At 38.4% G+C, this 18,527-nt stretch overlaps 1 protein-coding gene across 3 annotated transcripts in view; it reads right to left on the reverse strand.

Annotated features, from left to right (window-relative positions):
• The window catches only part of Magi2 (membrane associated guanylate kinase, WW and PDZ domain containing 2), a 1,650,859-nt gene that overhangs the window by 86,308 nt on the left and 1,546,024 nt on the right, over window positions 1-18,527 (reverse strand). The window lies entirely within an intron of this gene.

The following is an 18,527-nucleotide window of genomic DNA, read 5'->3' on the forward strand; positions in this document are numbered from 1 at the left end:
CTTCATAGTTTCTAATACATTGAAAAAAATAAATTGAACATAAGATACAAATAAAAGAAAATACACATTCAGGAGAGAGGAAGAATTCATATTGTTAAAATGTCTATACTCTCTAAAGTGATCTATAGAATCATGTCATCTCTACCAAATTCCAATAACAACTTCCATAAGAGAAATCAACTTTGGAAGTTACACAAGACCACAAAAGACTCCAGATAACTAGTCATCTTGAGAATGAAGATGAAAGCCGGAGACATTACACACTGATTAAAGCTTTATTGCGAATCTATAGCAATTCAAACAGTATAGTACTCACATAATGGACTCAAGACATAGGAAAGAATACATGCCCAAGAAATAAGCCTATGCACATATGGCTAATTAATTTTTCACAAGGGTGCAAAGACTGCAATGAAGGGATTTGGAAAACCAGATTTCCCCATGTACATGGATCCTTATACCATATACAAAAATCAACTCAAAATGAATTAAAGACAAATTTAAGATTTGAAACTGTGAAATACTTGAAGAAAATACAGGGAAGAGCTCCTTGACCATTGCTGTTTGCCACGATTTTCTCTCTATGATGCCAGAACCACAGGCAATAAGGCAAAAACAAAGTAGGACTACATCGAAGTAAGGTTCTGCCAGCAAACAGCCAACACAGGAGGGCCAGCTTATGAACGTGAGCTCATACTTGCAAACCATATACCTGATAAGAACTTAATATCCAAAATATATGAGGAGGTTATACAGTTCAGTAGCAAACATTAAAAACCTGATTAAAATGTAAGTAAGAGAACGTCAATAGAAATTTCCTAAAGAAAATTTACTGATGGGCAACAGGTGTATGAAAAAATGCACGTCACTAATCATCAAGGAAACGCAAATGAAAACACAGTGAGTTATCATCTCACATTTGTTAGGATGGCTATTATGAAAAGACAAGAAATAACAAGATTTGCAAGAATGTGGAGAAAGGAAAGCCTTGCATACTGTTGGTGGGAATGTTAAGTACCACAGGACAGCCATTGTGGAAATAGTACAGAGGTACCTCAAAAATTAAAGACAGAATTTTGGTAGACGTTATAATAAGTGAAATGTCAGATACAAAAAAACAAAACCCCAAATATTGTAGGCTATAACTTAATTTTGTGGAATCTAAAAATTTAAGACTCTAGAAAAGACAAGAGTGAGTGATTGCTAGGGGCTGAGGGATGGGAGAAGTGGGGAGCTATGGGTCAAGGGTGCAAACTGTCAGTCATAGATATAAGTTTTAGAGGTCTGGTGTATATTATTATAACTAAAATGAATAATGTTTTAGATGTGTGAAATTTGCTAAGAGAATAGACCTTAAAGGTTATCAAGCTCCATGTAACTTTGTTCAGTAATGGATATGTTAGATTGTACAGATCACTGTACAAAATATACTTAAAACAACACATTTTAACGGTACAATTTATATGTACAATTCTTTGTCACTTATACTTCAATAAAGTTGGGAAAAATAAAATAAAATTATGTTAAGATTCTTTTCCCAAAGAAATTGTTTGGTTTTGGACCCTTGACATTTCACAACATTGTTGCTTTCTGTTCCAGGAAGGACTCAGAAATTTTCAAGATGAGTAAATAAAGCAAAAGTTATTACAAGGTATTGACTTGTTTTCTGTACTAAATTACCAAAACAGACAAGTAGATTCAGTACAGAAACAAGGCAAGGCCTAAGCATACTACCCAGCAATATTATTTTTACATTCCATTAGAGGTGGAAAATCTTTCACTAATTAAAATTCACCAGAGAAAGGCCATTGGAAACTGAAAGCCGCAGAACTGCTTTGTTTGAAAGAGGGATTTGGATGTGAGGTGGTATGTGGGTTCCTGCTCTTTGTCCCATCTTTAAAAAAATTCTCTCTCTCTCTCTCTCTCTCTCTCTCTCTCACACACACACACACACACACACACACACACATACTAAGCACCCATGTGAAGGTCAGAGAACAATTTGGGAGAGTTGGTTCTCTTCTTTTACCATGTGGTTCTAGGGACCAAACGCAGGTCTTGAGGCTTGGGTACAAGCACTTTGACCCTCTGAGTCATTTCGCTGGCCTTTCATCTTTATCTTGTTACCTTGCTTCCCCGGGGTTCTCTGGAGTCCTGTTATCTTTTATTAAGATTATCTGTGATGTTTTCCATATGCTAATAATGCATCTGGTGAATAGGGCCATACCTTCTGTTCTTTTCTCATACTCCATCTGCTACCAGAACTTTGTCTTCCTGTTCCTCATATCCACCTGTTGAAGGTGCACCAAGGGCCCACTCAAATCTTATGTCCTCTAAGGAATCTCCCCAACTGATAACTTACCTTTCTTTTGTAGATGATTAGTGCTTCTATCGTAGCTATAGAGATCCCACAGGGAACACTTTTTTTGGTGCTGGGGAATCAAACCAGGGCCTTCTGCATACTAGGCAAGTGCTTTATCACTAAGCCTCACCCTGAACCCAATAATCCCCCCGCTTTTTTTGGTTGGCAGATATGACCACATGACTTTATAACAAAATTGGCTTAGAACTGGATCACTTGGCCCTTTCTCTTCTTATTGTTGGGAAAAAAAATGAAATACCTTGATGAATGCTGTAAGAACTCTGCATTTTGATAGAAAACTCTGTTTAAAATGTTGATTTAGATTTACTTGCTAAGCTTGCCTGTTCTGCCTGATTTGTATCTACCACACATGGATGATTAACCTAGTTGAAATGCTAAGAATTGAAGTGCTGTAAACCTCCTTCCTGGACCCTGGACCCTGGACCCCAGACTCAGTTGATTTACAATGTGTCCTGTAGGCCTGTTTGCACATACCAGATAACCGATAAGGAACAAAGAGAAGGAAGTTGCACCAGGCTTACACCAGATCTAGCCTTCCTGGAAAAGATGTTTAACCGAAACTATAGCTTTTAGAAGATGTTTGATCAAAGTGTCTGCTGAGGAATGCTTTTTGTGTAATGACTATGTGGGCCTATATAATCTGTATCTGAAACTGAATGGGGGTCGATCGTTCTGACCAGACTTGCATGTCTTGGGAAACCGGTCGACCCCAGCCGGCTGGAAAGTAAAGACTCTGCTTGATTTTTACATCTCCAATCCCGTGTATTTGTTATCTGGAGGGGACCCATCGAGTCACGGACCCTAACACTTATCACCTCACAGTTCACAATGTTCACATCTCTTAATTACCATCCTTCTCTTAGAGCTGCTGTTGGGCTCAACACACTCAAACCTCTGCACAATCTTCTTTGCAGTTTCAGCCTTTATGTGGAAGATAGTCTGAGTCTGCCCATCTGCTGTAATGCTGCTTTCCTTGGAATGACAGAGAACACTTGCCCTTCCACTGTGTCACTTTGTGGGGTCAGTTTTTGACATATTTCTTGCAGAAAGTCTGGTGAGTTTTAGGAATGGTCACTGTGTTTGCAGGAGTTCTAGCAGCACAGAAAACCCATTTTTTTGATATTAGATCCAAATTCTCTCTTGAGCTCATTTACTTGTCAGATTGCATTTCAATGATTAGTTTTGAAACTATATGGCAACCATACCCCTAACTGTGTTCTGCCTTACTTTTGTTATTGATCCAAGTGGGCACATTTTTCTGAAGCATAGGCATTAAGTCATTTCATCAAAGTCAATTGTTATTTTTCTTCACCTCTCTTTTTAAAAAGCCATCATTATCTTTAATGTATTGATGACCTAAAATGCATGAAGCAGTATTGTACATTCTGTCTATTACCACACTTATTTCAAAACTCTAAAAGGTGGGCGTGTAGTGATCTCCCTACTGTGATGAGGAAGTTAAGTTACCCAGTTCTTAAGTGACTAAACCAGGAAATGCCCAAATCCATTTTAACACTTACTACTCTGTGACCCACAGTGATTTGCTGTGTTCCTCTGAATTTTCTAAAAATATTTACTCTGGTAAAGATGAATAAATACATGCTCAATTGCTTAGAGTTGAAAGCAAGAAAAAAAAAGCCACACGATGATGTCTAGGCTAGGAGGTAAAATATTTCCCTTTCATATTTGCATGATTCTGAAAAGAACTTTATGCTTGTATTTAGTGCTATCTTAGGTCATTCTGGTAGTAGAAACACAAAGCCAATTCACCAGAAGCTTCATTTTTATTGGCAGTCTTCAGGGAAGGAAACAGGCAGTTCAAACCATAGTAGATTCTTCTTAAAGATTTTTCTTTCAGTTCTAGGGATGGAACCAGGGCCTTATGCACAATAGGTAAGCACTCTACCAACTGAGCTACATCTCCAGCCCTATCTTCATGATTTGTGATGTCTGAGCTACACCGGATTATGTGAACACAGTATTCCTTTGTTGAGACTTCCCCCTGGCTTCCTATAATACTTCAATGAGGCGTAGTATGAAGGCATGCTAGACAAAAATGAAACAAGTCACTGGCCATTACCAATGCTCCTTACATCTGGGAGTTCTGTTCCTCAGCACTGCATGTGGGGAACTGAGCAGGGGAGCAGCTTAGAAGAACATCTGTAGGGTACAGGGTGAGGAAAGGAACTCTCCAACAAGGTAGAGAGAGAAGCCATGATGTTCATTGCTAAATACTGTGTTGCCTGAAGAGCTCTCCGAAGAAAGGTATGTTGAAAGAAGCCTAATCCCATGATGCTCTGACAGAAAACCTTTCTGAGTTTGTGTTAGGTGTGAAGTGTGCTAAGAGAGTGAAGGATACAGATGCATGATGATGTAAGACTACATATTAAGTTCTTATAATCTACTATTAAATTTTACCATGAAGAATATAAGCTAAATGCTATGGATGAACAATTTTAGAGGATGATCTCTTATCTTGAGCTATATATAAAAATCAATTCCTAGTGGAATGTGGATTTCAATGTGAAAATTCCAATTTTCCAGAAAAAGTTATGGAAAAAATATGACTTTAAGATAGGAAAGAATTTCTTAAGGCACAAAAATACTAACAGCATATGATTTTTCTGTGTGAGGTGGTGTATGTGTTTGGGAGGCAGAGGCAGGCAGATCTCTGTGAGCTGGAGGCTAGCCTGGTCTACATAGTAAGTTCCAAACCATCTAGGGATACATAGTGGGATCCTGTGTCAAAAACGAAACAAAAACAAATATCAAAAACAAAAACAAATAAAAAACCCAAACAGCATAGAATTTTGATATATTTGATAATGAAAAAGTTAGGAATTTAATTTCATTAAAAGAGATTTTAAAGAGTGATTACAAACTTGGAAACACATATAATAAAACACCTATAATACATACATATAATAAAAATTTAATGTCTAGAAAGTAAAAAAATAAGGAAAAACTACAACAAAAAGTAAGAGACATATATATATATATATATATATATATATCACAGAGGAAGAAAGTGACTCAAAATATGTCAACTAGTAACAGGAAGAAAATTAAAACCATAATGATATACTATTTCATACCCACTACAGTAATATAAATTTATTATTGAGAGAGAGAGAGAGAGAAGAGTATGGAAAAAATTTTGGAAAAATTTCTGGCAATATTTTGCAAATTTGAAGTTGCTCAAATTAATTCCTTGGAGTGAACCTGAGGGAAACCTTGCCCATGTGCATCAGGAGACCTTTAAAGAACGTCCATGAAAACAAAAACTTTCAGAATAAAAGATTATAAACTACTTTAGTGCCCTTCAATGGGGAAATGGATAAATTAATATTTCTATAGTAGGGAAGTAATTTAGTAAAAACAAAAAGAATTATAGTTTATTAAGTATAAAAAGAATACATGTCCACTGTGATGAATTTCACAATTCTGAGCTAAAGGTATCAAGAAAATACAAGGCTTATAAAGTAAAAAAGAAATGTGGAGCTCAACATTATTGAGAGGTTTGGCCATATGTGATCAGCTATAGAGAAAAGAAAAGGAATGGCTGAGAACTGAGGAAAGTTCCTTCTGGGGGTGGGGACTGGGGGGTGAGGGTGAGGGTACAGATGAAGACACAGGAGAGGCCTTGATGCACTGGTATCGCTGTTTCCTAAGACGGCTAGTGGCTATAATGCACTTACTTTATAATTGCTGTTTAACCTTCATATATATTCTATACTCCCTTTTCTGCTTTGATATATTGTATAATATTGTTATAGCCAAAAAGGTGCTACTGGTGCCAGTGAAGTGGAGGGAGCACTTCAACTGTGGGGAGGTGGAGGTAAGAGGCAAGAGTTGGCTCTATGATATAGTTAGAACTGGTCCTTCAAAGATAATAGGGTTGTAAGGAGAGAAGCAGACAGAACAACAGAAGGAAGACAGACATAAACACAAGAGACTCCACTGTGTGTCTGCCAAAGAGCGATGCTTGTTGTGTGAAGGGGAACTAGAGAAGCACAGAGGGTGGAAACTGCATTCAGCTAAAGAGGCTTCCCTTCTCTCCACCCTCCCTCCATCCTCTCCTTTCCCCCTTCCAAAGGAGGCTTTTTCTGGATCTCAACCTGCAGGTAAAGGCAGGTTGTTGCAGACTTTTGAGGAAACAAGTGGCTTGATTATCCCTGTGTAAGAATATAATTTGGGTAGTTATGTGAAACATGAATGGGAGAAATTAGAGGCCGACGGGATCCAACCAGCTACTGGAACAGTTCAAGGTAAGAAAGATGAGGGTCTGTTTGTGGCAGTGGCAATGAAATTCAAGGAGACAATACATGATTTGCAATCTCACTTAGTTTTCCTAAATGTGTGTTCATTTCCAGAAAGACACAGGCTGAAACACAACAGAATACACTCCTGAGCTAGATGGTTAAGTGTGGGCACTGACTCAGTGACCTGTCCCCAATCCCCTTTGATAAAGGGTATACCTCCCAGTCTCTTATGGCCCTCTTTCTTGAGTTCAGGTACCATATTTAAAAATGATCTCTGTTCAATATTTATTAATCCATTTTGTTTACTTATATCTGACCTTAACTTCTATCTCAGGGCTGTCAGTCTCTCAAGGTCTTAAAAAGAAGCAGAGTAAAGTGAACAACTTGTTTCTTTTCTTCTTCAAGAGGCCAATATTGGCTGACAATAATCCAAAGAGTAGTGGGATACTCATCCTTTTGGCAGATAATTACACAAAGACACAGACATAGTGACAGCATAACAAGAGCTGGTGACTTGTTTGAAGTGGAAAATTAGTACATTGGACACCCAACAGGTAATTGAAATTTCAGATGAGGCATTTAGGAGGAATATCAGTCTATAGCCCTTATACCTCCAAGCCTGATCTATTAATAAAACATAAGCATGCCTTGAGGATTGTGCTGTGTGAAACAGGCAGAGGTGATGGATTCCAATATGGATGAAGAACTCACTGGAAAACAAGCACTGTCAAGTCAAACCATCCAGAAGTCTGACATAGGAACCTTTTCACCCTGGAGAAGGAAGCCATGGTGCCACTTCAGTGCAGCAGGGAGTAGGACACAGTCACAGGGGCAGGAGGAGACCTAGTCTGAGGACGGTGACTGCCAACAAGAGCAGCAAAGAAGAAAAAGGCATGACCTGAGACACATTTAAGGATAGATAATCCAGGTTCCTCCATAGAATCACAAATACTGTTTCTTATAAAATCTAAAAAAGTCCATCTCATAGAAGTGGAGAGTTAGAATTGCAGTAACCAGAGGCTGGGGTGCCTAGGGGAGGGGAGGGGGGAGAGATGTTGGCCAGCGGGTGCAGAAGTACAGTTAAGTAGGAGGAACAAATTCAAGGTGACTGTAGTTAAGGATAATATTACCATATTCCTAAATTCCCAAATGGATGGTGAGTGTTCTCACAGAATATCTGCCATGGAATGCTAATTAGTGGTATTTAAGCATGATGTAACATGTATACATCTAAAACATCATATTGTATATGATAAATACAATATGCAATGTCACCCGCCAATTTGAATTAACAGTTAGATAACAAGTACCTGGCTCTTAAAGTCTTCTGAATTGCTCTGCTGTACAAACTAAATCATGCTTGGATCAGACCAAGGGACATTTAACATTATTTTCAGATTAAAATCAAGCAGTTAGAGGAAAACTGGGTAAACTGAGTGACCATCAGAAAAGCTCTGGGTGTGCGGAAGACAGGGACTAAGACTCTGAAGCAGATGTCTCACTCACATAAACACTGCCCTGTGAAATGTGGCAGGAGAGAAGCTTTACTTCTCTCAGGTACTGACAAAAGACTGGTGGCCCGGTATAAAAGAGGAGAGCATTCCCACAGGTCTATCCTCCCTGAAGAGGCAAGTAAATGTGGTTTTCAGACCACACCAGAGGTTTGTAAACTTTTTCATTCTTTTTCATGGGCACCCACCCCTAGGAATAATGGAAAGGCAAAGACTCTCCTCACTTCAAATTTATTCAATTTCTTCTCTGTCTTTCAATACCAAGAGGCAATCCTAATGCTAACCCTTTGATTCCTTACTGAACCTTTAACTAGCCCTCATGGGAAGCTGCTTTTGAAATGGTTCAAGGCTGGGCATCCAATAGAAGAAACAGAGCAGAGAAATGGAACCCTCCCCATGTGGATAATGAACCCCGAATAACCGACAATGGAGTGTAACGCCAAGCCAGCCGCCTCTGCTCCCCACAGCTCTTCTAATCAACACAGTACTCTCCCTCATTCGAAAGTAACTCCTGCAACTCATTTAACACAGCGTTCACAGGTCAGATGATGAAAAGAAAAAGAGAATGGATGTGATCTGTGCGAGAGGTTCTTCTTTTCCTTCATAAAAGACACAAGTAGCGCTCAGATGATAAAAAGACAAATTCCTCATTTGTGGACAATTTGAAGGGTGATCCAGATGAGGGCGAGGGCCAACTGGGCATCTGAATGAATGGGCTGTGATGACAAGAAGGGTGCACCTGAAACGTGGTGATGAGCTTTCAGATTTACCGAGTCCCAGCACCCAGGGGTGAAGAAGCATCGTATCGCGGAGCTCCTGAGGTGATCTGCCTGAGACCATGGGTTGCTTCATTTCATCAGTCTGCTTTATTCTCCCTTCAAGTACATGTTAACCCCCATACTTTCATTTCATCAGCCTCCACAGCTCATTTATCTGCACTGACCTGGAGCCACTTAGCTCTACAGAGCTGGAATCCTCTGCTAAGCTCTGGTTATCCCATCATGCCCACTGCACAGTTCTGGGCACTTTTCCAAATGCGCCCCAGCACACCTGTCTTGTAATCTTTATTCTGTCATGTTTTGCAAGACCCACGCTTCTGAAGTTCTTTGTTATTTCTGATGTGACCTTATTTTACTTTATTCCCATTCTTGCTATGTCATCCACAGCTAGTGACAGGCAGTTTACATAAGAAGAAAACAAGTCCTGAAATGTCTCACAGCTTAAGATTGAAGATATTTGGAAAGGCACAAGCGTTTTACATACACCACCTCACATGTACTGCAAAACCTGTAACAAAAAAAGGTACCCCAAAGGGAAATATGTTTACCTTAAGGCACTTCGTTTAAAAATAGAAGAAGCTGACTATGAGTTGGCTGAATTTATACCTGTATTCATATAATGTCACAATGAAAGCCTGTGCTCTGGTTCATCAAGAGTTTCTGTGGCCTTGTATTTTGTAAGCATAGCTAGTTAACTAGCTAGTCCATAAAAGAAATGAACCTGGGTGCTTTGTATGATTATATTTCAGTAGTATTTACTGTCTGTCATATGTGCTGTGTTGGGCACTGGGATACTGGGTGCAAGCCCAGAGCAGCATGGCCCCTGCTCTTGATGGGCCTACACACTGGAGGGACAAACTTCCTATATAATCAGACACAAATAGGAAATCAGTACTATGACAAGTTCTATGCAGATATGTCTGAACACTGAGAACCAAAGACAGGAAACAGAGAGAAAGCAACGAAGAGTTAACCAGGTGAAGAAGGAGTATTTGACATGATGGTAGCAACACTTCCCAAAAGCCCCGTGGGCTGGAGGAATGGTTTAATGTCAGAGATGGATTATAAGACTAATTGTGTCCTAGGGAGCCTGGGGGGAGGCTAGGGCCAGAGTACACAGAGTCCGACAGCCTTGTTGTCTTTATCCTAAAACAAATGGGTGCTGCTGAAACATTTTACACAGATCTTTCAGTGGGCAGATGGATCAGATCAGTATTTCATGACCCAGTGAATCTAGCAGATATGGGGCGCACAAATCCTAGTCAACTTACATTTCAAAGTTTTTATAACCTCTTGACAGGTATACATTCTTTAAGGATGCTTTCTGTAACTCTTGGAGAATTGAGTATTTTAACAGAAGTACATTAAGAAGCAGCAAATAGGAAGAAGTTCAGATTTACTGAATTTTGTCCTTCCTAGGAAATATTATTCCCACTAGAAAGGGGCTCTGAAAAATAAAACAAATAAAAATAAAACATTATTCCCACAGGAAAGCAGACTCTGTTACAGAACTTTCAGGATATGAAGAAGCTGTCATTCAACTAATTGTGAGTTGTTTTGATTGGTCCAGTTGGCCAGGATATATTCTTCCTGCCTCCTGCACCCCTTTACAAAGTGTGTGCCCCTGAAGCTGCCCAGAGGAGGGCCGGTATGAGGTGGAGGGTCTAGAGCAGCTGTGAGTCCCTGGCAGGCTAGAATGCCCAAATTCAGAGGAGACAGCCTCTGTCCCAGCCAGTATTTGAATATGAGGACCTGAAGCTTTCTTTGTATTTGAGGAAGGAAGATGGAAAAACAAGGAGACCAAGATAAAGAGTCAATGGCATAGATTAGAATTTCCCACCAGGAAAGACTGTAGGGTTAGCTAGAGACACAGTGAGCTTCAGATACCGGATCAGTGAAACTATTTTAGATTAATGGATTGAAAAAGTAAGTGTTTCAAAGTGCATCCATTGCCAGAGGCTTCAAACGCAGATAAAGCATAACACTGTTTCTTTGTCTTTTGTGTGTGTGTGTGTGTGTGTGTGTGTGTGTGTGTGTGTGTTTGTACTGGGGATTGAAACTAGAACAATATATATGCTAGGCAAGTACTCCACTACTGAGCTACATCCTCAGCTTTTATATCATGATTGCTTCTACTTAGCTGTTTTCCATGGAAAAATTTTGTGTATGAGAGTCTCTTGTTGCCAAGGAGATTCAGCCTTATCATTGGAGACTGGATGTACAGAGGAAGGAGAGGAATGAGCACAGAGGCCACCTGGTGTCCTCTGGGCTCCTGCATGGCATAGCAGAGTGGGTATAGGGTAGGCTAATTCTAAGGCCACAAGGAATTTTGGTCGTTAAAGGTAAATGCTACTTTAACTTTTGTTTCTAGCAACATGATGGATTAGATACTCTGAGCCACTTTACTATTACTGACCAGGCAGCGAACAGACCTCTAATGCTCAAAGAAGTGAAAGACTAGATCCTACAAGGCAAAGAAATACCTTGCCAACCACTGACTGCTGGGAATGTTGGCTTCCTTTTGTAAATCCTTGATTTTTAACCAAGAAACACCTGCTTATTCCTGGAAAAATGGAGTTTCCAATTTGATGACTTGGCAGCAATGATAGAAATCAGACCTAGGGACAACAATGAGAAGTCCAATAGGACACTCACAGGAGCTGGAATCACAAAGGACTTATCCAGAGGAAGGTTAAAAAAGGAATTCAAAAAATGAGAAAATAGGGCTACAGAAGAGACAAAATGAAATGATAGGATTAAATGAAAGGTATTAGCACACAAAATTAGCATATATTGACTAAAAAAATATTGATCAAATATAGAATTTAAAAATATAAACCAGATGTTCATAGATAAACATCAAATGTAAAGACACAGAAAATCTAAAAGCAAAAATTTTTGGGTTTTTTGGGACTAGGTCTCCCTGTAGCCCAAGCTTTCCAGGAACTATGTAGACCAGAATGGCCTTGAACTCACAGAGATCCACCTGCCTCTGCTGGAATTAAAGGCATGCACCACCACACCTGGCCCAACAAAGCAGCCTTTAAAGTAAAAAGGTGCCAGGTATGATAGTTAATTTTGATTGTAAAACTTGGAATAAATGGACTTGTCTATGAGGGAGTTTCTAGACTGTATTAATTGAGGTGAGAAGACCCACCCTAAATGTGGGTGGCATCATTCTATGGGCTCCTGGTCCTAGACTGAATAAAAAGGAAAAAGTAAGTTAGCAGTAGCAGCCATCTCCCTCTGCTTCCTGGCTGAGGATGCAATGGTACCACCTACCTTAAACTTCTACTGCCAGGACTTCCCCACCATGTCTGACTGTACCCTTGACCCATGAGAAAAAATAAACCCTTCCTTCCTTAAGTTGCTTTTTACAGGTATTTTGTCAGAACAGTGGGAAAAGTAATTAATGTAATAGCTTACTATGTAATGCTAAAGATTCAATTCATCTAGGAAATTAAATAGATATTTTAGTATCAAATAACATGACATCAAACACACACAAGGTGAAATCAATAGCTCCTCAAAGGAAAATTTACAAAACCCCTAGCAGAATAAAGATTTTAAGAAGCTAGTTCAGTACTTAATAGGCCAAATAGATAAAAATTAGTAAGGATGTAAAAGTAGCACAATCATCAAACTTCATTCCATGGACGTATCACCACACAGCCCCTCATCCACTATAGATGCACACTTTTCTCCAGTACACATGGGTTTATACAAAAATGTGAGAAAAAGATCAAGTTATGACAAATTTGAAAAACTGAAAGCTTATGTTATAACCTTTGAAGACAATGGAATTATGCTAAAAATCAAGAATACAAAAACTTAACAAGAACATTCTCATTCATTTAAAAAATAAAAAATAGCTTTTAAATAATGCACAAGTAAAAAATGATCATAATGGAGTCAAAGAATCTTAATAGAAATTAGAATATATTTAGAATAAAATAATTAACATATTTCACATCAAGACTACAGACTTAAATTTATACCTTATTATTAGAAGTAAAGAAAGCCTGAAACTTTGATTATGTGTCAAAGAATAAATCATACTGGAAATTAGAATACATTCAGAACTTAAAATAATGAACAGATTATATAACAAAACAACATCCTTAGAGGAAAAATCCTGAGCTATGTTGATATAAATATCCAAAAAAGGACTATGAAAAGGAATAGCCAGAGTGCCTTCCCTAAGACTCCCTAGTGTCAGGCCATATTAGCTCTCAGACTTCCTCCAGTCAAGGGATCGCAACCTATCCCAGATCTTTGTACCCCTCCAGCCTTGGCAGGGTAAGTCATCTCAGCTCTCAGCCTAGTCTGAATCTCCAGGATCTTCCCCTGCCCCAGACTTGCAGTCCTGAACTCTGTCCCTGAGACTTCCCTGTGCCCCACCATCTAAGCTCTGTGAGCCTCAGACTTGTGAACCCTCACCCTAACCTACTAGCCAACCTGATCATCAAGCAACCACCATCCCACTCTGCTGATCCAGGACCCTGTATAGTCAGTCCTGGAATCTCAACTCAAAAAATTTGCACCTATCTCTAGCTGAACTGAGACCACTTCTTTCACCTCAATTAATATTATTAACATAAAGTGGCCCCCAAATTGAACACCAAGTGCTAGTCAGCTGGGCCATGAAAAGTTGGAAAAACAACAAACAAGATACCAATATTCAACAAGGACAAGATAACTTACCAATACCAAGAAGCACCACCAGACAAGTCCAGATGCCCAGATCTCAGAGAAAAAAATAGAAATAGCCTGGATAACTAAGACAATATATGCCTAATATAGAAATTAACAACTCCATCAGAATGTTTCCTGAGAATGACAACCAAGTAGATGCACAGATAATGATTTCAAAATAGCAATTATAAATGTGTACAAAGGAACTCAAAGAGGATATGAATAAAAAACTGACTGAATGAAGACCTGAAATAAAACTTGAAATAAAAAACTCATGAACTCAAATAAAAAATTTAGAGGAAAAAAGTAAAAAGGAAGTGGAGTAAATGGAACCAGAATATTGGCTTTTGAAGACAAGCTTTTGGAAATAGATCACTCAATCCAAGAAAATGTCAAATCTAAAATAACACAGAACTGGAATGTGCAAGACCTCTGGGACACTGTAAAAAGACCAAATCTATGAATCACAAGCAGAGAAAAAGGAGAAGAAACCCAGGTCAAAGACACCAAAAATATTTTTTAATAAAATTATAGAAGAAAACTTTCCAAACCTTGGGAAAGAAATATCCATCAAGGTACAAGAGGCATACAGAGTCAGGTAGACAGGACCAGAAAAGAAACTCCCCACATCATATAATAGTCAAAACACTAAATGTACAGAATAAAGATATGCAAAACTGTGAGAAAGATCAAATCACATATAAAGGCAGACCCATCAGAATAACAGATGACTTTTCAATGGAGACTATGAAAACCAGAAGGGCATGGAACCATGTCATACAAGTCATGGAAGAACAGAGATTCTAGGCCAGGCTACTATACCAAGCAAACTATCAACTGTAGTTGAAGGAGCAAGAAAAACTTTACATGATTAAAATAGACTTAAGGAAATTATGTCCATGAAATCAACTCTACAGAAAATACTTGATGTAATACTTAGGTCAGAAGAGAAGATTAAGCACTCTCAAGAGGGCACAAAGAATAGACAAATTATTGCAGAACAGTCAACCAAAAGAGGAGAAAGAAAACAGTAGTACAACACCAAAATAGCAGGAATTAATAAACATTGGTCAATAATAGTCCTCATTAATGGTCTCAACTCCTCAGTAAAAAGACACAGACTAAACAATTGGATTAGAAAACAGAACCCATAAGTTTTCTGCCACCAAGAAATGCACCTCACCAAAAATGATTGACACCACCTTAGGGTAAAAGGATGGAAAAAGATATTCCAAGCAAATGGAGCTAAGAAACAAGCAGGTGTAGTTATTCCAATATCTGACAAAATAGACTTCAAACTAAAACTAGTCAGAAGAAACAGGGAAGGTCACTTCATTCATTAAAGGAAAAATCCACTAAGAATAAATTACAATCCTAAACATATGCATCTTGCTCAGGGGTATCCAATTTCATAAAACTTTTTATTAGCTATAAAATCTCACATTGAATCAGGGGCTGGAGAGGTGGCTCAGAGGTTAAGAGCATTGGCTGCTCTTGCAGAGGACCTGGGTTTGATTCCCAGCACCCACATGGTGGGTAACAATTCTCTATAACTTCAGTTCTGGGGGAACCAACACTTTCTTTTGATCTCTCTGGGCATTGCATGACATGGGTGCGCTTACACATATGCAGGCAATACACTCATATGCATAAAAAAAATCTCACATTGACTCCAACACAATGATAGTGGGTGATATAAATACACTGCTATCACCAGTAGACAGGTGAAACAGACAAAGAGAAACCCTGGAGTTACATGACACCATAAATTAAATGAACTTTACAGACATGTAGGGAACATTCTATCCAAACACCAAAGAATACACATTCTTCTCATCAGCCCATGGAACTTTCTCCAAAATTGACTGCAAATTTATGAAAATTGAAATACCATCTTGTATTCTATCTGACCACAAAGGAATAGAGCTAGATATCAACAACAATAAAATGAGAGAAAGTACACAAACTTATGGAAGCTATATGACACATTACTAAATGAAAAATGGATCATGGGAGAAATCAAGAAGGAAGTTAAAAATTTCTTAAAATTTAGTGAAAATGAAAACACAACATACCAAAACCAATGGGAACACAATGAAGGCAGTCCTAAGAGGAAAATCTACAGCATTAAATGCCTACACCAGAAAATTAGAAACATTTCATATAAATAAATAAGTAAATAAATAAATGATGCACTTGAAAGCCTTGGAAAACCAAGATTAAGCATCACCTAAAAAAAGCAGACAGGAAGAGATAAGTAAAATCAATGCTGAAATTAATGGAATAGAAATGAAGAAAACAATATAAAGAATCAATTAAATGGAGAATTTGTTCTTTGAAAAGATTAATGATATTGACAAACCTTTAGCCAAATTAACTAAAGGAAAGGGACAGAGGACCCAAGTTAACAAACTCAGAGATGGGAAGGGAAACATTACAGCAGACCTAAAGAAAATTCAGAAAACTATAAGGACATATTTAAAAAATCTATACTCTACTAAACTAGAAAATCTAAAAGAAATGAATAAATTTCTATGTACAGTCTACCAAAATTAAATAAAAATGATATAAATAATTTAAACAGATTCATAAAAACAAATGAGATAGAGTAATTTAAAAATCTCCCAATTAAAAAGAGCTCAAGACCAGATGGATACTGAATGGAATTCTATCAAACTTTCAAAGAAGAACTAACAATAAAACTCCTCAAATTAGGCTACAAAATACAGATGAAAGGAACACTCCCAAATTTCTTCTATGAAGCTAGTATTACTTTAATACCAAAAGCAGACAAAGACCTAACAATAAAAAATTATAGACTAATCTCTCTGACAAATATAGATGCAAAACTTTTCAATAAAATACTGAGAAACTGAATGTAAGAACACATTAAAAAGATTATTAATCAGGATCAAGTTGGCTTCATCCCAGAGATGCAGGTATGGTTCACCCTATGTATTTTAATAAATGTAATCCACCATATCAACAGACTCAAGGACACGCTACCTGATATTTGACAAAGGAGCCAAGAATATTCACTGGAGGAAAGACAGCATGTTCAGCAAATGGTCCCAGCAAAACTGGATCTCCACCTGTAGAAGAATGAAACTAAACCCCTATCTTTCGCCCTGCACAAAAGTTAATTCCAAATGGATCAAAGACCTCAATGTAAAGCCTGAAACTCTGAAACTATTAGAAGAAAACATTGGGAAAAACCTACAAAATATAGGTGTAGGAAAGGATTTTCTAAACTGGACATCATGCTTAGGAAACATGTCAAGAATCAACAAATGAGACCTCATTATACTAAAAAGCTTCTGTACATCAAAGAAGGCAACCAGGGAAGTGAACAGAAAACCCACACAAAGGGAGAAAATCTTTATCAACAACACATATGACAGAGGTTTAATATCCAGAATATATAATGAACTCAGAAAACAGACACTCAAGACAAGAAGCAACCCAATTAAAAGATGGACTAAGGAGCTGAAGAGAGCATTCTCAAAAGAAGAAGTAAAGATGGCTATGAAACATCTTAAAAGATGTTCAACATCACTAATAATCAGGGAAATGCAAATTAAAACCACTTTAAGATTTCACCTCACCCCAGTCACACTGGGTAAGATCAAGAGAACAAATGATACCAAATGTTGGAGAGGATGTGGGGAAAGGGGAACACTCATCCACTGCTGGTGGGGCTGCAAACTGGTTCAACCCCTATGGAAAGTAATGTGGAGAACTCTTATAAAGCTACAAATGGACTATTTGACCCAGTTACACCACTCCTTGGCATATACCCAAAGAACTCATTCTATTGCAGAGACACTTGTACATCTATATTTGTTGCTGCTCTTTTCACAATAGCTAAGAGATGGAAGCAACCTAAGTGTCCCTCAATTGATGAGTGGATAAAGAAAATGTGGTTCATTTATGCGATGGAGTTTTACTCAGCAGTAAAGAAAGATGAAATCATGAAATTTGCAGGCAAATGAATAGAACTACAAATTGTTATACTAAGTGAAGTAACACAGACTCAGAAAAAAATCGACATATTTTTCTCCCTCATATGTGGATCCTAGGATCAGACTCTGATAAATAAGTATGTATCCAGACATAACTACAGGAAACAAAGGAAACAGGCCTTAATAAGGGAGATATGGACAAAAATTGGGATAGTTTAAGGGAGGGGGGAGGGAAGGGTATACAAAGAACCTAGGGGATAAGGGGAAAGAAGGAACTCAAGAGAGGTAGGGCCATAGGAGAAGGGTATTAGTAAGGGAGAATGGAGGGAAATGGGGGCACCTTAAGAGGAGTGAGACAGTTTGGGAGATAAGCAATGCCTAGCTAGTTTTGAAAACCAGAGAGAACCATATTACTCCTACAACCTACTGACAAATTATACATAGCAGATCAAGAAATATATGTCTAGGTAAGTATGTCTAGGTAAGGTTTATCTGAGAACGACTCGTCTTTGCCCAAGATTTATCTGCATGACACAGTATTTAAAAGTATCAGACTGGTGGAACTAACCTTCTTGGGTGTTTAACAGATATACTTTGAGGCCTATAATAATTTGGTCAGAGGGACATAAAGGACATTTTTTGCTCCTAGCCTTCCTAGGTTGACTAGTTCCAGGGGACTATGAGCACCTCTCAAAATGTCCTGTAATTGTGGTGGGTCACCTGTCCTCTTGATCAAGGAAGCTGAGGAGATCCCATGAGATAGACATGATCCAGTGTCCAGTCTGCGAAGAGGAGGGTCAACACAGAGGAATCATTTCCTCCATGCTTTCAAGAGAAGGGAGCCATGGTCGAGCAGGACCTTTGATGACTTATCTTCACATAGGCGGAACTGGTAAAAGAAAGAAGCCAGGGGCTCCTCCCAAGCCCATGTGACC

This window comes from Nannospalax galili, unplaced genomic scaffold, assembly GCF_000622305.1.
Source record: "Nannospalax galili isolate Female #2095 unplaced genomic scaffold, S.galili_v1.0 scaffold312, whole genome shotgun sequence".
NCBI classification, from domain to species: domain Eukaryota; kingdom Metazoa; phylum Chordata; class Mammalia; order Rodentia; family Spalacidae; genus Nannospalax; species Nannospalax galili.